Source organism: Triturus cristatus, chromosome 5_2 (genome assembly GCF_964204655.1).
Source record: "Triturus cristatus chromosome 5_2, aTriCri1.1, whole genome shotgun sequence".
Lineage (NCBI taxonomy): Eukaryota > Metazoa > Chordata > Amphibia > Caudata > Salamandridae > Triturus > Triturus cristatus.
In genome coordinates, this window is record NC_140588.1 from 595,273,943 (window position 1) to 595,294,126 (window position 20,184).

The window sequence follows — 20,184 nt, forward strand, 5'->3', positions numbered from 1 at the left end:
GCCAGGAACATGTGAGATGTATGATGTCACAATGAACTGTCACCAGAGTAGGCCGTAAACCATAATTGCTAATCTATCAGACATGCAAGGTCATTGTGCTCACATCTAAGGTATCTAGGCTCTATCCATCCTGCTGAGTGACAGGTCACGACCATAGTTACACATACAATGATTGCTCCAAAGATGGTATGATTTGCACACGATGGGGCAAGACCCACTCCCCCGCATCAGCCATGATATAGGTGCTAGCAGAAATCTATGGTTAACCAGATTTATTTTACAATGACATATATATATATATAAAATGATAACCTACACTAACCTATGTCCCTAACTCTAGCCCTAACCTCAGTACAAATATGAATGCTACCTAAAACTATCTTAAATAACTATTTACAAACACAGAACAAGCCTAAATACATCAACCCTCACCCAAAGATAAATGAAACCTATCCCCAAATTCTATAAAATACAATTAGTGATAACAGTCTAAAACTAACCCTAACTAAGCCTACACTAAACCTATGCTAAACAACACATACCACTAGGACATAACACAACATAATAATAAAAGGGGGACAGTGTGGGAAGGGAGAACATGGGGGGAGGTGAGAACTGGGGCAGTGTTCAGGGCAGTCTGAGGTGGGCCCGGATCTCATGGATCTGCCTGTTCAAGTATCGGAACTCATGGCGGAGGTCATGGAGGAGGGTAGTGTGGCCATTGAGAATTTGCATTATCTGTGCCACTCCAGGGCCCATGGGGGCCGGTGCTGGTGCTTGTGCCGGTGCCGGTGCTGGTGTTGGTGCGGGGGCTGGTGCCGGTGCCAGTGCTGGTGCTGGTGCGGGGGCTGGTGCCGGTGCCGGTGCTGGTGCGGGGGCTGCTGCTGGTGCCGGGGCTGGTGCAGGTGGCGGTGCATGCTGGCCTGCCACTGGTGCGGGTGTGGCAGCAGGGGGATCGACATCCCGGGATCCCACGACGACACCTGAGGTGGATGGTGTTGAGCCGCTGCCAGTGGTGACACATTCTGACAGCGACGTCCAGGTCCCTGCCCGCCTCTCGGCCCGGTACCTCCATGCCATCAACCAGTAACCCTTGTGTACCTTCCGCACATGGAGGTACCGGTCCTTGGCGACCTGGAGCCGGTGCTGTTCCTCAGGTGTCATGTTGTCTGAGAGAGAATAAAAATCTATGTCAGTTTTCTTTACCTTACACTATGTAACCGTACAACATGAGATCTGTATCACAAGTGGAAAACAACATGTTAAGTCAAGGACTGACCTGTTAAACACAATGTCGACGCATGATTAAATAACTACATGCTGTTGAGACTGACATGACAGTGCATGGCATGGGACATGCACTGACACAACTGAAAGCTAAGGATACACTACAAACATGGCACCTTTGGACAACCGGGCTGTGTGTGACCTGTACAATTGACTTCATTCGGGAGGCATAACCCCTACGTGCACAGCTCAAACCTCTCCCACCCTGCGACAGACTGCTGCATCAGAATTACAATGCACATGTGAAGCCATGTGTGTCCCCCAGGAACTGTGTGCTCTACATGAAGTCAGTGCCAAGACAGGCAAGGGGGTATGTGTGCAGGTGTGAAGACCTACCTATTGCAGTCTCACAGTACATGCACAATAACAGGCCTGGGAGCCCTACTCACACTTGTAACCATGCTGCATCATGCCGCACACATGGAAACATGTTTTGGGTATGAATGCGGACTTAGGCACTTACTCACTCCACCATTACTATGCAATTGGTGATAGTCATCCACTGCGAGGGGGATACTTTATTGACCCACAACTGCCAGTCATGCATGTGTTGTAACCCCCAATCGCACTCCATAGTAGAGATGAGCATGCATGCTTCAACTACGCAAACTGTTACAATGGATTACACATTGTAATGGCACCCTGGGGTCATGAGGATTGTGTATTTGTTATGGCTAATGTGTACACACACATCTTGTTGCGGCAGTCCTGATTACCTCATCTATGGGACATCGAATGATGCATATCTAATACATGGCAATGAAATGTGTGTTAAGGGATGTCACCAATTGTGTCAGATGAGTTGGTACACATGATCCTGATTCCAGCCTGGTATGTCCACACAGACATAGCCTGTCAACACCATTGCAGTGCACAAATATAAATTCTCAATTGACGTACACATCTATGGAATGTGTTTGTGTAACACACCATTGACAAGCGCTTAGAGACCCCTGTGGTTATAACGCGCCATATAAATTAAATAAATAAAATAAATAAATAAATAAATATTGGATCTGAGCTAAACCCTGCCACTTCTGCTTCTGTGCTATGCAGCATACCTTAGGCATCACTGTGTCAAGATGTATGACCTTGTACGGACATAATAGCACTGCCTCATTGTGCACAATGCTACACCCACTGCACGCCCCTTGGATGATGTCAACCGCATGTAAGTGTGCCATCTTGCTTATGCTGTGCAAATGAACATGGGAGTAAATGCTAGTGGCCTATTGCCATCACAACTGCAGTGTAAATGCCACTTGGCCGCATTATTAGCTCGCAAATAGGCACATACATTGACACGTGTATCAATAACTGTTGATGTACAAACTCACAAGTCTGAATGAGATGCATTGTACTCCTTTACACTACCATATTAGACACATTACGGAAAGGCTGAATACCTCAGCAAATCATAGGCAATTGACATGCGATACACACCCATACTGATAATCAACATCGTGCTGCATTTGGCACAGACACTCATGACCACGCAACATGCCAATGGTTCTTGCCACTACTCACCAGTGGTGTGTGGGTCCCAGAAATGGTCAATGTCCCCCTGGGTGATCGGTTGGCGGCCATCTGTGAGAGGACAAACGCAAATAGGTGTTGTTAGGAAACCCCAGCAAACGTGGCATATTCACAATGTGAATTGTTACAGTGACAAACAATGCAACATCCCTGTGGTGTTGACTTCATGTTGGCGACATGACTGGCCTAATTTGAATGGCATCCACACACAAACATGTTGAAGCAGATGCTGCACAGCCAAAACATCTCTGGTGGCCGAGATGCACTACTGAGTTGTTTCACCCAATATCAAGGCACCTCATCCACACGGAGCGCCAAAAAAGCATTTTAATCATCATCCTTGACCAATCGCAGCGGCTTTCAGCACTGTCTCACAAAGGCAAACCAATATGCAGACTCTGCAAGAAAGGGATCCAAGACAAGGCCCTCAACTGGATCTGCTCCTTCCTCAAAGTACATACGTGTGGGTGAGACCAGCCATGGAGTCCCCCAGAGATCCTCATTCAGCCCTACAATCTTTCACATCTACATGTCTCCGCACGCCACAATCGTGATTAGCTATGGACTCCACATTGTATCATAGGCATACAACTGGCAACTCCTCCTCGACACATCCAGCCAACACAACTACAGCAAACAAAAGTATTGCGAATCAATGACAGAGCTTACTAGATGAATGTCAAAGAGCTACATACAAGTGAGCAACAACAAAAGAGAAGTACCCATCATGTGCAAAAACATCCACGCATGTAATTACACAGGCTCCTCACACGACATGGGGGACCCACACCCCAACACGGCCTAAGCACGCGACATGTAATCCATAATGGACTCCGATGTCCAAGATAATTACAAGATCTATCCGGTCTCATCATCGTGCTTCCACACACTCTGCCTCCTATGTCAGACACTCAAATGACTCTTACTCAGACACACATAGACACTCACTCATGCCCTGCGCAATAGCTCATCCTACTACGGCAACACAGTCCATGACATATTTAACATGAACCACAACCGCAAGCTGCAGGACATCTCAAATGCAACCTCAGGACTGATCATCACACTGCCAGGACCCTGTCACACCTCCCACCACCTGCGCACACTCCACTGTCTCCACATCAAAGCTAGAGTCACTTTCAAAATGTGCACCCAGGATCACACAGCCATGCACAACACTGGGCAAACATACCTTAACATCCAACTCTATTTCCATGGCACATCAAAGGACCAGACGATCCAACCAGCTGGCCCATGCCATGTTCCCCGCCCCAGAGGGAGCTGATTGTGAGTCTACTCCTTTTCCTACCTTGCAGATATGGCCTGTGGCACACTTACGCTACACCTATGACAGGCAACGTTGCTCCCCATCTCCAAGCATTAACTCTGAACATTGCTCTTCAACAGACACACCCCTTGATATACTTCAACATGCAAACACCGCCATGCCCCTGCAACCCTTCCTGCAGAGTATTAGCTCACATTAGGCATGTGTGTTTTGGGATGTTTGACACCAGGGATGTTCATTCCTATGTGGTATTTCCAGTGGCACAGTTACTCTACGCAGTCATTGCAACACCAATCGTCACTCCACCTTGCACACTGCATGGCGCACATCATTAATGTGTATTTTTCTAGACTATCCCAACACCGTCCGTACTGTTGCACACACTGTAGTGGGAAGAATGTGTGTAATGCAAATCCAAGATCAAGGACATCATGAGCAAGTATTTATTGCAAGTCGCATTGCATTAACCACGTTGTTACAGTATCACAGTCTCGGGACAGCATTAAAACATCTTGGGGCATATGTATCAAGTAATTTGTCATTCGCAAACGCTGACATTCGCAAGAAAACAGCTTTGGCAAAGACAAAATCTCAAAACTGGATGTATGAGCCTTTTTTGCATTGCAATAATGATGACTTGCTATGTTTGGGTTTCAATAATTTGGCGTAAGCATTTAAGGAATTGCAAATTGCGATTCCTTAAATGCTATGTAACAAGCACCCAAGTTGTGCGACTTATCCTTAACAAATTGCAAATTACCAGCAACTTCAAGTTGTTGGTATGTTGCAAATTCTTATTAAAAAGCACTTTTTAGCATTTTTCTATGTGCCATGTGGTGCACATTCATGCCCTTATGGCATGTATGTGCGCCATATGCGCACACATGCTCATTTCAGGGGTGCATCAGGGTGTCATCATGACACCCTTGCACCTTAGAAATAATTCAGATTTAGCGATTACCAATTTGGGAATCGGAATTTGAGAATGACTTCCCATTCATTCCTATGGGCCTCCTGGCCCTTAGTAATGAATGGGAAGGTATTCCTTAATTGCAATTTTGCAATTTGCGATTCGCAATTAAGGAATAATCAGAATTTGGTACATATGTGCGAATTTTTACATACCTCCCATCTTGCAATTCTCAAATTGAGATTCTCAAAAAATCGCTATTTGCGATTCGCTAGTACGGTTTTTGATACATATGCCCCCTTATCTTCTTCTCACACACGTCACTCATATATGTACATAACATTAGTTGTGGACAACAAGGGAATTGGTACTTACCACCCTGGATGCCAGGCAGGACAGTGTAATCCAGCAGGTCCGCCTCCCGCGCCAGCATATCCTGCCAGCGGTGCTTCCACTGCCGCACAGTCCGTGTCACCTTGAAGCAGCAGAGCATCTGCGCCCGCACGCGCTCCCACCGCAACTTGCGCTCCGCAACACCATACCCCTGGAGGATACACCCTCCCCTCTCCAGCATTAGAGGCAGGTAGCAGCGCACCAGCCACAGGAAGCCCCCCAATGCCTCATCAGACATACGCCCTGGTCTGCCCACCCGCGGCATCTCCACACACCCCAGTTCTCAACCCCAGAATACAAAACAGAAAACCCAAGGAGGAAAATAGTTAAAAAAAACACACACAAAACACAACAAGACTGAGGACACTAGACAGTAGAAAGTAAATTAAATGTAAAACAATTCAAAAAAACACATTAGACAGGACACAGCAACACAGCAACACTCCAAGCCACACTCTCCACCAGCACAATCCCAACAACACCTCCTCACTCATCCAAATCCAACACAATGTGCTGAAAAGAGAAAGTGAAAGTGAATGCCACACACATGGAGACAGGAAGCAGGCATAGATCACTTCCTGTGTGTCAGAGATAACAAATTTTACCTAGCAACAAGAAACTGCACGCTAAGGGGCCGCTACTGTACTCTGGCTGATACTCTAATGGATATGCGGCCCGTTTTCATGAAAAGCTATCAAAATCTGCATGCTAAGGGCCAGCTAATGGAATCATGCAGCATCCATGCGACCAGAATCTGCACGCTAAGGACCCGCTAATGTCAATATGCTTACTGTAATGTGTATGCATACAGTGTAATGAAAAGCAATCAAAATCTGCACGCTAAGGGGCAGCTAATGGAATCATGCAGCATCCATGCGACCAGAATCTGCACGCTAAGGACCCGCTAATGTCAATATGCTTACTGTAATGTGTATGCATACAGTGTAATGAAAAGCGATCACAATCTGCACACTAAGGGGCAGCTAATGGAATCATGCAGCATACATGCGACCAGAATCTGCACGCTAAGGACCCGCTAATGTCAATATGCTTACTGTAATGTGTATGCATACAGTGTAATTAAAAGCGATCAAAATCTGCACGCTAAGGGGCAGCTAATGGAATCATGCAGCATCCATGCGACCAGAATCTGCACGCTAAGGACCCGCTAATATCAATATGCTTACTGTAAGTGTATGCATACAGTGTAATGAAAAGCGATCACAATCTGCACGCTAAGGGGCAGCTAATGGAATCATGCAGCATACATGCGACCAGAATCTGCACGCTAAGGACCCGCTAATGTCAATATGCTTACTGTAGTGTGTATGCGGCATCTTTCATAGCTTTCAATGGTTTTCTTCACGCTAAGAGTCTGATACTGGCCTGATGCTGATACCGTATTGGGGAGTGTGTCCAGCCATGTGCCTTCAAATGCGCGTGGGATATATCATCGTGTTTGCGATGTGGATCTCACATCCTGGAATTCATATGCCAATGATGGACATTCAGGCCAATACTGTGGTCACTGCACAATAATACAATGTGAAGATAGGTTTGCACAATGACGGCCAACTCCATTTGAGTGTTACGGCAGGCTAATGTTGGCAACCCAGCTTGCTGGCTACATCCGGATGTCAGACGTGCACGCATTGTGTGCATTTACACAGTTTTTAAGCCGCCACCCGGAGGCCGGACGCATACCGGAAGAGCCAAAAAGCCACTAGGAGCGTCTTCCATTTTCCAATGAATAACCATGTAGAACTGAGAAGTGGAACAATCATGAAAAAGTGCAAAAAGACACCCCTCCCCCAATAAGCCTCCCACAACCCCACCTTCCGCAATAGTTTCAGCCTACCTAGATGAGAGTAAGCATACACAATATGTGTGTAAGGGGGCCCCCTCGTCACTCCACTGTGTGACCGGCAGAGGATGATTGCCCCATCATTGGTATGCGTCAGACCTGCAAGTACTTTGGGCATGTGACTTCCCTCATATCTCTCGACAATGAAGTCACAAAGGGGAAACACGGAGTGGACAAACTCTCTCACCCTTCCCTCTGCAGCCCGAGACAGGCGCTCAAGAGCTAATAGGTTCCTTAGACATTGTAACCAGAACATGAGCCATGGAAATGCCATTTTCCCACACTGTGCTAGGATAACCGGCCTGTCCGCCAGCAAAGCTGTGACTATTTGCCTAGCCCTGAGGGATGTTATTGAGAAGGCCTTTGGCTGTGAGAGGCCAAGGAGAGTGTATTACGGTGCGCCGGGCATTGCTATGTCGCATGCTGTATCTATGTTATCTAAGGACTCACCACAATATATCTACAATTTTTGACTATGCCAGAGTAAGTGCACGAGTGTACCAGTCATCCTGCAGCCCTGACAGCAGCAATTTGGCTGGCTGTTATACCAGACATGTAGTTGCACAGGTGTGTGACAACAATGAGAGCAAACCTTGTAGGGGGTTCCAGCCCCTGCTACACTGTGCACAGTGTGGTGTGCGCAATACAGGATACGTTCCTATTCCTTGGCTTATGTTGGCCTCCATAGCTACATTTCCATCAAAACCTGCAATTTTGTGCACTGACCACTCAGAGTGGTGATGAGCATTTTGTACAGCTCCGATATGGGTAATGTTTGTCCTCCTTACGCGCTGACCACTTTGCATGGGACATAACCAACGTCGAGTCCCGTGACCCAGTGTGTTATTTGCATTATGAATACAGAAAAGCAGCGGGAAAATCATAATCCTGTATGGGCCACAGACATGGCACAAGCTCTTCTAGATCAAAGATAGACCCTATGCTCTTGCAGCCCTGTTTTTGCCAGCAATGGATTGACGCTGATTCCTGACCCGGGGGGCAAGTCAAGTTTATCCATGCTGTAGTTCGTTGGTGAGGGGAACGAGGCCCACCCTTTCCATACTGTCACCCTGTCCAAGACCTTGTGGGTCGGCGCCCTAACCGGCAAAGAGTCCAAGCCCCAGGGCCAGTGCTTATGGGCTAGCCACAGTTAGATGTTTTTTCCCACCACAGACTGGTCCATGAAGTTCCGTTGCTTCTCCCATAGCAGCCTATTCCATTCAACTATGTATCAGAGGCATGTGGCTTGTTAGTAGCCACCAATGAGGTGAAATCCCAGGCAGCCTTTAAATTTTGACCATGTAAACTGCACATGTGGGAGGCAAGTCCGCTTGCCCTCCCTGACAAACTTAGTTATGATGGCTTGCAATTGTGTGAGTGCATGGTGGTGGGGAACCATGTGTCCAAATTGACATACTTTGGAAATGCGTGGAAGACTCAACATTTACCCTCCTGCTATGCCTCAAAAACATGTGAGGCTCAGTTTTGAGCAGGAATCCAGCGCCTTATCCGTCTCATCCAATAGTGTTGGATATTTGAGCTCCGCTGTGTGTAGGCAAGAGTCGGAGCAAGTTGTAGGCCCAGGTACTGTGTATCCCACTGCACACAACAGAATGGGAATTGTTGTTCCATAGCCACTTCCTCAGGGGTATACACAGACTACCTTTTATGTTCCAAGACAGTCAACACCGAAAATGGCATGTGACATTACTCATCCCCACATTTTTGTGTGATTTCACAGACTTTCATTAAAAAAAGGCATGTGAATTGTAAGGGTAGTACTCCCCTGGGGTGGTCTGTAGGTGATGAGTATGTGTGCATATTAATCCGACAATAAGGGTGAGCATGATGTGCCCTACTCACACGTGCGGCTCCAAAAGCGCTGTGGGGGAGTAGGAGTGCAGCTCCAACTCATCCAAATAGACATGTCTTTTTGTTCCGCATGTTAGCATGCTGGGTGTGAGATTGTGTGAATTTGACTTTCATATCATCCATGGCTTTGCTGCGGCGTAAGGGGCAGCTCTCCCTCTGCCTTGTGATTTGCCAATCCCGGTCGAGGCTGCAAGGGCGAGGTTGTCAGAGCAGCTGTTCCTCTTGGGGATGTTGAGGTTGACTCTGTCATGGATGTCTTTGTGGCTGATGATGTGTAGTGAATTGAATGTGTGTGTGAGTAGTTAGAGGCGTACTTTCTCCTTGTTGTTGCTACATTGTATGTTCTGTGTGTGTGTTGCCTGTTGTGTTTGGGAGGTGGGTTTCTGAAGACAGGTGTGTCTGCCGCTTTCATGCTGTGTTATAACTTGTGTAGTGGCGTTTTTTATCTCCCTGCGTAGATTTTGTTGCAGTAGTCCAGTCTGCTGTGGATGAGTGCATTTTGGCCAATTGTTATACTTCCTGGGGTTATACGTTGTGATGGATTAGGTTCGGTCTGTAGGCAGCTGTGGCATGCAATGGAGTAGATCTTGCTGGGCAGGATGATGTTGTACTTGGGATGATGGCAAACCTGCGTGCATGCTCTGTCAGTGAGGGCGGGCTCACACGGGCTGTCAACCACCAGAGGTTGTCCCATGCGGATGTGGATGCAGCAGAGATGAGGAGGTCAGTCTTCTCACAGTTGATCTTTATTCCGAGGTGTGTCATCCAATCTGCTAGTTCCGACATTCATTCCTTGGAGCTGGCTTTTGTGTCTTCTGCGTTGTTCTTGAGGGGGAGGATGTGCTGTGTGTTGTCTGTGTGGGATGATATGCTTACCCCATGCTGTCTAGCAATGGCAGTGAGTGGGAACATGTGCATATAGCAAAACATGTGTGTTAGTGACGCTCCATGTTGTACTCCAGGAGAGGGCTTTTCCTGGTATTCCCTTGTGGTGGTGTCTGGCATGTGGTGTGTTGTGTGAGAGGGTGTTTGTGGCTGCATAGAGGTGTAGTAGGATGTGTTGTCCACAATGTGACACAGGCCAAGTGGCATGCATATTTAAGCATTGTCAGCATGGTGTAAGTTCTTGGTGCTGTGTTTGACACCCAAACAAGACTGGGAGTGGTCCATGATGGAGTTCTCTTCAATGTAGCCAGTCATCTGGGTGTCTATGTGTCTCTCAGTGACTTTGTCCACCACGGGGTGCAGGGAGATGGTCAGATAGTTCATCTTGTCTGTTGGGTCATACTGCCAATGAGCTGATTTGTTCAAGTAGAGACCGGTCTTGACAGTCTTTCTGAAGGTGTCCAGAGAAGGTGTGCATGTGAGCTCTGCTGGTGGCTCATTCAATGTCTTGCATGCATGCAGAGATATATTTTCATGCTTGGCACCATTTAACACCCCAATTTAACATTTGCACCCATTTTAGGACCCATTCTTCCAAATTGAGCCCCATTCAACACCCACTTCTCAGATCTGATCAACATACCATGCCCAATTTTCAGATTTGTCTGGAAACTTTAACACCGAATTACCCATGAAATTCATTATTTGGCGCTTACAAACACATGAAGTTTCCATTTTTAATGATAAGTACACCCTGTGAATCATGGTTTGCATGTTTTGATACAAGCAGTGATGAATTCTGTGCCAGATTTTACTCCTTGTAAAGTCAAGTTGTGCACGATTGACACCCTGTTAACTCTCTGTGATGCTGAAACATACACCCCAGGATTGTCATTTTGGACTCTTACTTGCAATTATTGTACAATGGTAACATTTCATTGTGATATACTGATGCAGGAAAGTGACTTGCAGACAGGGTATGTGTGTTGAGTTTGTTTATTGTCACAAGCACTTCTTGAGACAAATTTCCATGTACATGTATTTGTTTTTGTCAGTCACAATGTGATGTGCTCAGGTGAAATAATTGTTTATTATCCTGTCCCTTCGGGCAATTCCAGCAGCATTGGCAGTGGTGTGTGGGCCACCTTGTTGATCTTCTTCATCATCTTGGTCATCGGCCGGTGCTGCAGGCACTTCGATCCAGGGAGCATTTGTGCGGACACAAATGTTGTGCAATACACAACATGCTTTTATTATTTTGTTGACCATTTTTGGGCTGTGCAGCAGTTTGCCACCTGTAATGTCCAGGCACCGGAAACGTGACTTGAGCACGCCAAATGTACGCTCCACGATCCCACGTGTGCGTCGATGTGCAGCATTGTACTGCCTCTGTGCCTGGGTGGTGGGGTTTCTAATTGGTGTCATCATCCACGGGCAGAGAGCATATCCTTGATCACCTATGAGATGTAATAGGGAGATGTGTACATGATTCATTAGGCATACTATGTTGGCAGTGTTGACATATTTTGCTATTGTTCTTTTTGCTATTTTTTGACTTAGGTTAGACATGTGTTGCTTCTGGCTATTTAGCGGCATCAATGCTGAGTACATTGTCTCAGTGTTGATTCTCAAACCATCCTTTTTGCTGGTGTTTGATGCACGTTGCAAAAGTGTCACTACAAGTGTCCAAAATGGGAATGATGCCTGCACAATAACCACAGACACCGACAGGCAGTCTGGCTCTCCTAACATCTAGCCATAGCACTGATCCACACTCGTTGCAGTCACCGCCATGTGAATGTTCAAATGACTTCGGCCACATATGCCACAGCTGACATTCAGACATTCATCTCATGCTGATGGCATACCTGTGACACCACACAAGCCACGCAATTGTATGTCCCGAGGTAATACGGAGGAACAGACCACAGCCACCTCACCTGCAGGGCCCAATGGGGACAGTGAAGGTTGGCACACACCATCAACACTGACTTGTGACACCACGTGAACTTACTGGCCTGCGTCATCTGTCACTAGCAGAGCATTAGACTCACATGACACAACTTCTCACAATCATTTTCAATATGTGGTTTCTTGAACAAGATCAGACTGTCCACACACTTCCCCACGCTGATACACATGGCATGGCTCACCTTTGCACACTTCTTAGCATTTGTAGTGGATTAGCATTTGAAAGGTCAATTACTAAACACAAGTAGTGACCGAATACACATCCACTTACTCATCGGGCAACCACATGACACACCATATGACAGGGTTGAGGCAGAGAAATATTTGTGGCAGAGTGAGAGAGCTGATGCTACTAAACACCATCAACAGCAGCATCCAACAACACTGCAGTCAACACCAATGGCGCAGTATGTTGGTTTAATGACACAATTTCCGGCCTATGCATGCACATGTGCCCCACTCTGCACTTCCTACAATCAAAGTGCTTTGTTACGACCTTGGTCACGACAGACCGCAGACTTGACACACTGTGAGTACTTGTGAAACGTTGGCTCACCCTAATAGGTCACCGGCAAAATGTACTGCAACATGATCATCTTCATCAACCATGCGACCACACACCGGACTGGTATTCCAGTCCGGATGACTTTAATAAGGTAAATGGATAGCCAGGTACTGGGGGTTACTCTACACCATGGATACTCACATACTTTCTCTCTGGTCCCAAATTTGCTGTGTGGTTTGTGTTCCTGTGGCACACAGGTGGGTGTGGGGTCAGTGGGGAAGGGGGCAGGGCTAGTGAGTAAGGGAACTGGCCATGTGGTTGGACACAGGCCCCTGGTGCGCACACCCTCGGTCACTGAGCCACCAGAACTGGCATACACACATCTCTCTCTCTCTCACTCTCTCTCTTACTCTCTCTCTCTCTCTCTCTCTCTCTGTCTCCCTCTCTCTGTCTCCCTCCCCCACTCTGTCTCTCCCTCCCTTGCTCTGTCTCTCCCTCCCTCTGTCTCCCTCCCTCGGTCAGCCTAGGTCTCCCTCCCCCTGTCACCCTCATCCCTCTGTCTCCCTCCCTGTGTCTCTTTGCCTCTCTCTCCCTCTGTCACCTTCTGTCACCTCCCCCCCTGGCAGCCTGGGCTGGGACAGCTTCCTGGGCACACACACAGCCACACCCCAGTACATCACAGGTCTTTCATGGAGCATTTACTTGTTAACTAATTTTTGTTGTGTTTCACCTCTTGGTGCACATGCATCTCCACTCTGTCTATCGCTGGACTCGCACAGCCCCCACGGTGCGGAGTCTCTCAGAGTCTGCGCTGTTACGGCAGTGTTTGGTGGCACTCTTCTGAAATCTGCAGACATGGCACACAGGTACAATGTCGGCAAGGTCCACGGCCAAACATTATAGTGTTTTTTGTGCATGTGGTGTGTTCAGTTGGGACTTACCGACAAGCAATGCATTTCCATATATACCATCCTGGAAGCACTGGTTTATGATGCATTGTCTGAAGATGAATGCATCATGCACACTCCCTGGAAATTTGGCAACTACCTTTGTGAACAGTCCGAGGTGGTCCACTATTGCCTGCACATTCATTGAATGGGTGTGCTTCCTGTTGCGGTAGATGTGTTTGCTGTCCACAGGGGGCACAAATGGTACATGTGTGCAGTCAATTGCACCGATCACCTGTGGTATGCCAGCAATGGCATGGAATCCTTGCTTGATGGCAATCTGCTCCTGCACAGTGTTGGGGAAGTATAGGTGCTGCGGAATCAGGCTGTGTATGTTATCCAAGACAGTGGGGAGGAAGGTTGAGAAGGATGCCTGTGATACTCCACCGACTCTGGCTATTGTTGGTTGGAATGTCCCAGAGGCCAAGAAGCGCAGGACAGCGAGTAGTTTTGTCTGCGGAGGGATATTGGTTGTCCGCTGTGTTGGTGGCGTCAGCCTGTGGGCAATGAGGGTCAGGATGTGCTGGATGGATGTCCTTTTGAGCCTGTAGTGGGCTATGACTTCCTCTGGCCTTAAGTCTGTGAGGTAGACACATCTGCGCAGTGAGCGCTGTCTTCTTTGTCGCTGCATGGGTGGTGGTGGTCCCGGTGGTGGTGGCATTGGCGGTGGTTGTTGTTGTTGCTGAGGCATTGGTGGGAGTCCGAGCTGCAGGATGACTATCTCCATGGCTTCTGTGGCTGTTCTGGGAAGCTCGGGCCAACTCTCCCTTATATACACCCACTTATCTCCAGTTTAAGTCAGGGTTTTATCAGGTATTAGAAACTGGAGTTAGCGGGAGTTAGCGTGCGTTTTTTTTAAGCTAAGCGTTTTGGAGATAACTTTGTTAATATGGAGCAGCTGTGTTAGCGACTTTTTTCGTGAAATTTACCTTGCATCTCATTAGCGATAGTTATCGCTGGCTTGGAAGGCGATAAAAATCCGGTAGCTATCGCCGGAAAACTCACACTAACAGGGGTTAGCGTTGCCTTGTTGATAAGGCGATAAAAATATCGCTGCTTTCTCGACGCTAAAGCGGCGATAAAAAATGATCGCCGCCTTGTTGATATACCCCTTAGTGAGGCAGGCAAAATGTGTGTTTTCGTAGCACTAAAACAAGACCGTGTGTAAGGTGAGAGCAGGTTCGTGCTGGAGTTGCCTTGTTGTGGTCGTTTGCAGAGGCGCAACCAGAGGGATATTTCGGGGGAACCTAATTCATTCAGCAATAGGCAGAGTGGGCATGTAGGGGTTGTAAAAAGGGGTGAAAAAGAACAGTGTCTCCTTTACAAAAAAATTATGTTTTGAAGACCGGTGAAGTACTCGGGTGCGGCTCTTTGTGTGTGCCCGGGAAGCTGTGTCAGAGTCCGGGGCAATGGGCGTTGCACGCCTGGTGGTCTGTCTGCTAATCACCCCACGATGATGTTGCTGGTGCGTTGCAAAAAAAAAGGGAAATACTGAGAGAAAATGGCTCTCTTTAAAGGATTTCCCTTCTTCTACAATGCGAGTCACTTCTAAGTAGTGAGCAATGTGCATGCTCTCACAGTGTCACTGCAGAGCAATAAAGAAAAGAAAAAACTGATTACGTTTGTGAGGTCGGAAAATAGAGCCCTATAAAGACCCGTTTCGAGGATCCCAAAAATAAAGTGCTGGTGGTCACATCCCGACAGACACCCCCTCCAGTTAAAGCCCTGGGTGCAGTGTTATGTTTGCGAAGTTGTTGATAAAATTGTTAGGTAAAAATTGAACTTTTTATGTGTGCTGTTTGGTAGATAATATCATTCTAAGTACATAGATTAAAATGTTTAAAAATACTATTTATAAAGTTGTGTGCGGTGGGTTGCAGAGAAAGTGGTGTGAGGTGGTGGGGTGTGGCGGAGAGGTGAAAAGTATGAGGTAATGCAGTTATGTATAAATTGTAAAGGAGTATGTAAATAATTAAATAAATACTTGCTGTATGTTCTATGGCACTACTTGTCATCCTAGTGGTCATCTGTCGTGCTCCATCACGTTGCAGCACTGGGTCTGGAAGTTGTTAGTGGACGTTTTACATTTGTATGTAATTATTTTAACATAGTGAAGAAATGTGAAAAATAATTGAATCTATGTTTTGTTTTTCAGAAAATTATTTCGTTTGGATTGAAATTTGGAAATGCCTAGAAGAAGTGAAAAAAAAAAAAAAAGAGAAGAAAAATATGTATTCAACGAAAAGGAAAGATCTTGAAGTAGAAAAAAATGCGAGTAGTAGAGAAACTGTTTGTTTGAGTAAAAGCAAAAGACAATTTTTGAAAAAAAATATCACAAACATTTATTTAGAAAAACATCACACAAAGCAAAAAGAAGAATTTTTCAAGTAAGGTGAAGCAGAGTTCAATTTCAAATACCAGGAAAAGGAAAGATGATAAAGAAATAGTATCTGGTACTCGGAGACAAAAACAATTTAAAGAAATTCGTCAGAGACTTTTTCGATCTAGAGTGATTCAGAATTTATTGAAAACATGCTGCAAATATAAAAGAAGAATGTTCCAATTCAAAGAGAAGCAGCGTATTGAAAGTATAGTGGATACTGCTTTCAATTTTCATTTTGATTTTAAAGAGATTAAAAGTACTGGATAAAATAGTGAAAGTATTGAAATACAAAAAAGACTTGTGAACAGAACCAACTTTTGTATAATCTTTAGTGGACATTGAAGACATAATTCTAGTACTGAGCCTTTTTTTAATGAGGAAATTTACTTCCGGGAAAATAGTTTATCATTTGCAGTTGATACTGGAGGTCGTTTCTACGAAATTCAGGATGGTGTTCCTCTTCCAAAGGAGGAAATGGTTGGTAAAAGTGCAGAAGAGTTAATAGCTGAAGAAGTGCAAGGGAAATGTCCACGAGCTCCTGTGTATAAGTGGAGTTGTAGTAGCATTTGTAGTATTCGACAGAAATCCATTGATAAAATGCGAAATTTGCTACGAGAATATACTCAGAAAAGTATAAAACAGAAGATTAAGTTGTTACAAGGACTGTATCCATGTAATGTAAGAAAATATACTGAGAAGTAGGGGCATTCTCTGGCTTGACTTTCAAGAAAAATTTGTAAAAGTGTTTTTCATAATTTAAGGATGTTAGCAGTACACCATTCAGAAATGTGGAACTTTGTAAAGAAACTGTACTATGTAAAAAGTCCTGCATTAAGTTTAACTGAACTGAATGGAAGTCTTTTACATGGTTCTTTATCAGATGTTCAAAAAAAGTTAGATGATATTGAAATGCGATATTTTGGTTCAGAAGAGCAGTTCATAGAAAGTGAAAGTTTGACAATTGCAGATGTTGGAGGAGATGAGAAAGTGATTAGCACTGATCAGTTTGAAGAAGAAATTCGAAAGTTAAATGTAGTGTGCTGTGAAATACCAAACTATGTTTGTGTTTGTTGTCGACTTACTCATTATAAAAGTCAAAGTAGGAATGTTGATTTGTATTTGAAAAGTGTAAAGGAGAACAATGGTAAGTGGGAAGAATTTGCAACTTACTTGTTTATTGAAGGTCGATTTAAGTTAGGTAGTGATCAACGTATATGTAAATATTGTTGCAACAAATTAGAAGAGAACAAAATGCCTGCTAGAGCAGTGCATAATAAGTTAGAGTTAGTAGCTGTTCCGCAGGAGCTCGCCAAATTGAATACATGTGAGTCGTTCTAATTCAATCTGTTCATCCTTTTCAAACTGTAATTCGGATGGAGCCTAAAACAGGTAAACTGCCACCAACAGACTTGCAAAGAGGGCTGAAAGGAAGAGTGGTGTACTTACCTTTGGATTTTAAGAAAAACATTGAAACTATTGCTGGCGAGAAAGAGGAAGATGAGGCAGTAGTTATTTTAGTAAATGGTGTACCCACAAAGAGTCGGAAAATATGGCAAGAATTTGTGCATGTTAATTAAGTTGAAAAGGCTACCTTATATCTTATAGAAAACAATACTTATTACAAAAATGTAAATGTGGATGAACAGGTAATACGTTTAGAAGATGATTTGGAAATTTCAAGTGGTCAAATAGAGAAGTGGACAAGTCAAGGACTGAAGAGATTTATGAACATTATACAATATGTCCTTTGCATTCAAAATAAGTGATGGGAAGTAGCATTGAGTTATTTCAAATGAATAAAGCACAGGGAACTCCAACGAATGTATGGGATTAAAGCTTAGAAGCTCGTTGTTTTCCACAGTTGTTTCCTACTGGAGAAGGTGGACGATATGGTGACCGACCTGTACGGATTCCAGCTTCAGAATATCGGTCAACAAGATTATATTCTGAAGATCCTAGATTTCGACAGTGCATTCCAGACATATTTCACCTTTTGTTTGAAAGTGATCTGTCTTCTCTCTCGCATGCAGTGAATCATATACTTAAAACTGGAGTTCATGAATCACTTCTTTCTGCAAAACAATTTGTGGAGAAAGTTCAAGAAACAGATGAAAATTTAGAAGCACGGTTAATCAATTTGATGGCATGTCAACGTGGAACAAATGAGTATTTGTATCGTCGTCATGGAGAACTCATATGTTTTTTACGGAACTTAGGTACACCAACATGGTTTGTCACACTTAACTGTGCAGAGTATGCATGGGAAGATTTGATTGAGTTTTTAAGAGAAGCGAATTCTAATCTAAAAAATGTTGAAATAAAGACTCCTAGTGAACTGTGTTCAGTGGATCCTGTAAATGTGTGCAGATATTTTAATCATAAGTTTCAAGCTATGATGTCTTTTATCTGTAATGAAAAGAATCCACCTCTTGGAGAAGTTACCAATTTCTTTTGGAGAAAGGAGTAACAAGCAAGAGGTGTACCTCATATACATATGCTAGTATGGATCAAGGATGCACCTAAATTTGGTAATGATTCTGATGAAACAGTATTGTCTTTCATCGAACAGTATGTGACATGTGAGATTCCAAGAGAAGGAGGAGATAGAAGCTTGAGACAGCAAGTTTTACGTTTCCAAATTCACTGTTGTGGAAAGTATTGCAGAAGAAAATACAAGTCTAAAGAAAACTTTTACACCAAATGTTGGTTTGGTTTTCCCTGTCCAGTCATTTGTAAAGGAAGAGTAAATTCTTTTTTTTCTTCTGTTAGGCACACAATAACTCGGAGATCTCCAAAGAATACCCACAACTTAAAAAGAACAGAAGTGTCAAAGTATATCAATCACTACAATCCAGTCATTTTAAAAATGTGGAATGCGAACATGGACATCCAGTATGATGGGGATAACTCAATTGCTGTTGCATGTTATGTTACATCATACATAACAAAATCTGAAAAAACAGAGATGAAACAAATGTGAGAAGAAATTGCACAAGAGAATAGTCTTAGCAAAAAATTTTACAGCTTTACTTTGAAAATGCTTTCCCACCGAGAAATTGGATCGTATGAATGTTCAGACTGCTTGTGTTCTTCAAGTTTATATTCAAAGTCACGAGGAATCATTTGGGTAAGTTTAGGTGTTGCCTGCAAACGAAATAGATTGTTGAAATCATTGGAAGAAATTGAACAATTAGCAGCAAATGAGCCAGATAGTACAGACATTTTTAAAACTAATATGTTGGACACATACTATCCGAAAAGGAGTCAACATCTGGAACAGCTATGTCTGTATGAAGTACTTCAACGTTACAGCTTCAAAAGAAATGTTAAAGAGAATTTAAAAGAAGGAAAGTTTGCAGTAGTTGGATGTCATGGTTGTTTAGTAAAACATGCAAAAGGTAATTTTAAAAACCACAAGAAACTTAGTTGTGAAACTCCAGATAAGCACGAATTTTACTATTTAGCACTTCTGCAGCTGTTTAAACCATGGAGTAGCGAAAGTGAATTACTTGGAGAGTTTGACTGCTACGAAGATTCTTTTAATGCTTGTAAAGATAGCATTCGATGTCCAATTTTCCCAACATATTTAAAAATGTTGAATGATGAAGTTGAACAGGAAAAGACTATTATAGCTGAAATAGCTCATGAAAGTTCTCAAGACACACAAAGTAGTGGCCCATGTAGTCAAGATCCTCTTGGAAAACCAATGCTGGAAAATGAAGCAGCGATTGCTATGCATGAAGCAGAAATTAAAATGCAACAAGCACACAAGGAGAATATAACATTGGAAAAGTTAGAAGAACAAGTAAATGTTGAACAGAAAGAAATATATGTGCAAGTTAGAGAACGGATAGAACATGGTTTGTTGCATGAAAAAAAAGAATGTCTGTGTTCATCTTTTAAACCTCTTCTGATATACATCAGTGGTCAAGCTGGGACAGGTAAAAGTTTTTTAATTAAAGTTTTGACCAGTTATCTTAAAAAAACTACTGGTTCACATTTATGTTGTGTGGTAACAGCTCCAACGGGATTAGCTGCACACAATGTTAAAGGAGTTACTTTGCATACATTATTGATGTTACCAGTGGAGCATTATAATAAATTAGAATATCAGAAGTTGTCTGGAGAAGCTTCTTATGAAGTGTCAAGAGTGCTGAAGAAAATGAAACTTTTAAATATTGATGAGGTGAGCATGGTCTCAAATTTAATGCTTGCTTTTGTACACTTAAGAATGCAGCAGGTATTAAAAACAGATTATGACATTCTCTCTGGGGGAAAACATTTAATTGTATTTGGAGATCTGCTACAACAAACCCCTGTAAAAGGAGAACCAGTGTTTAAAA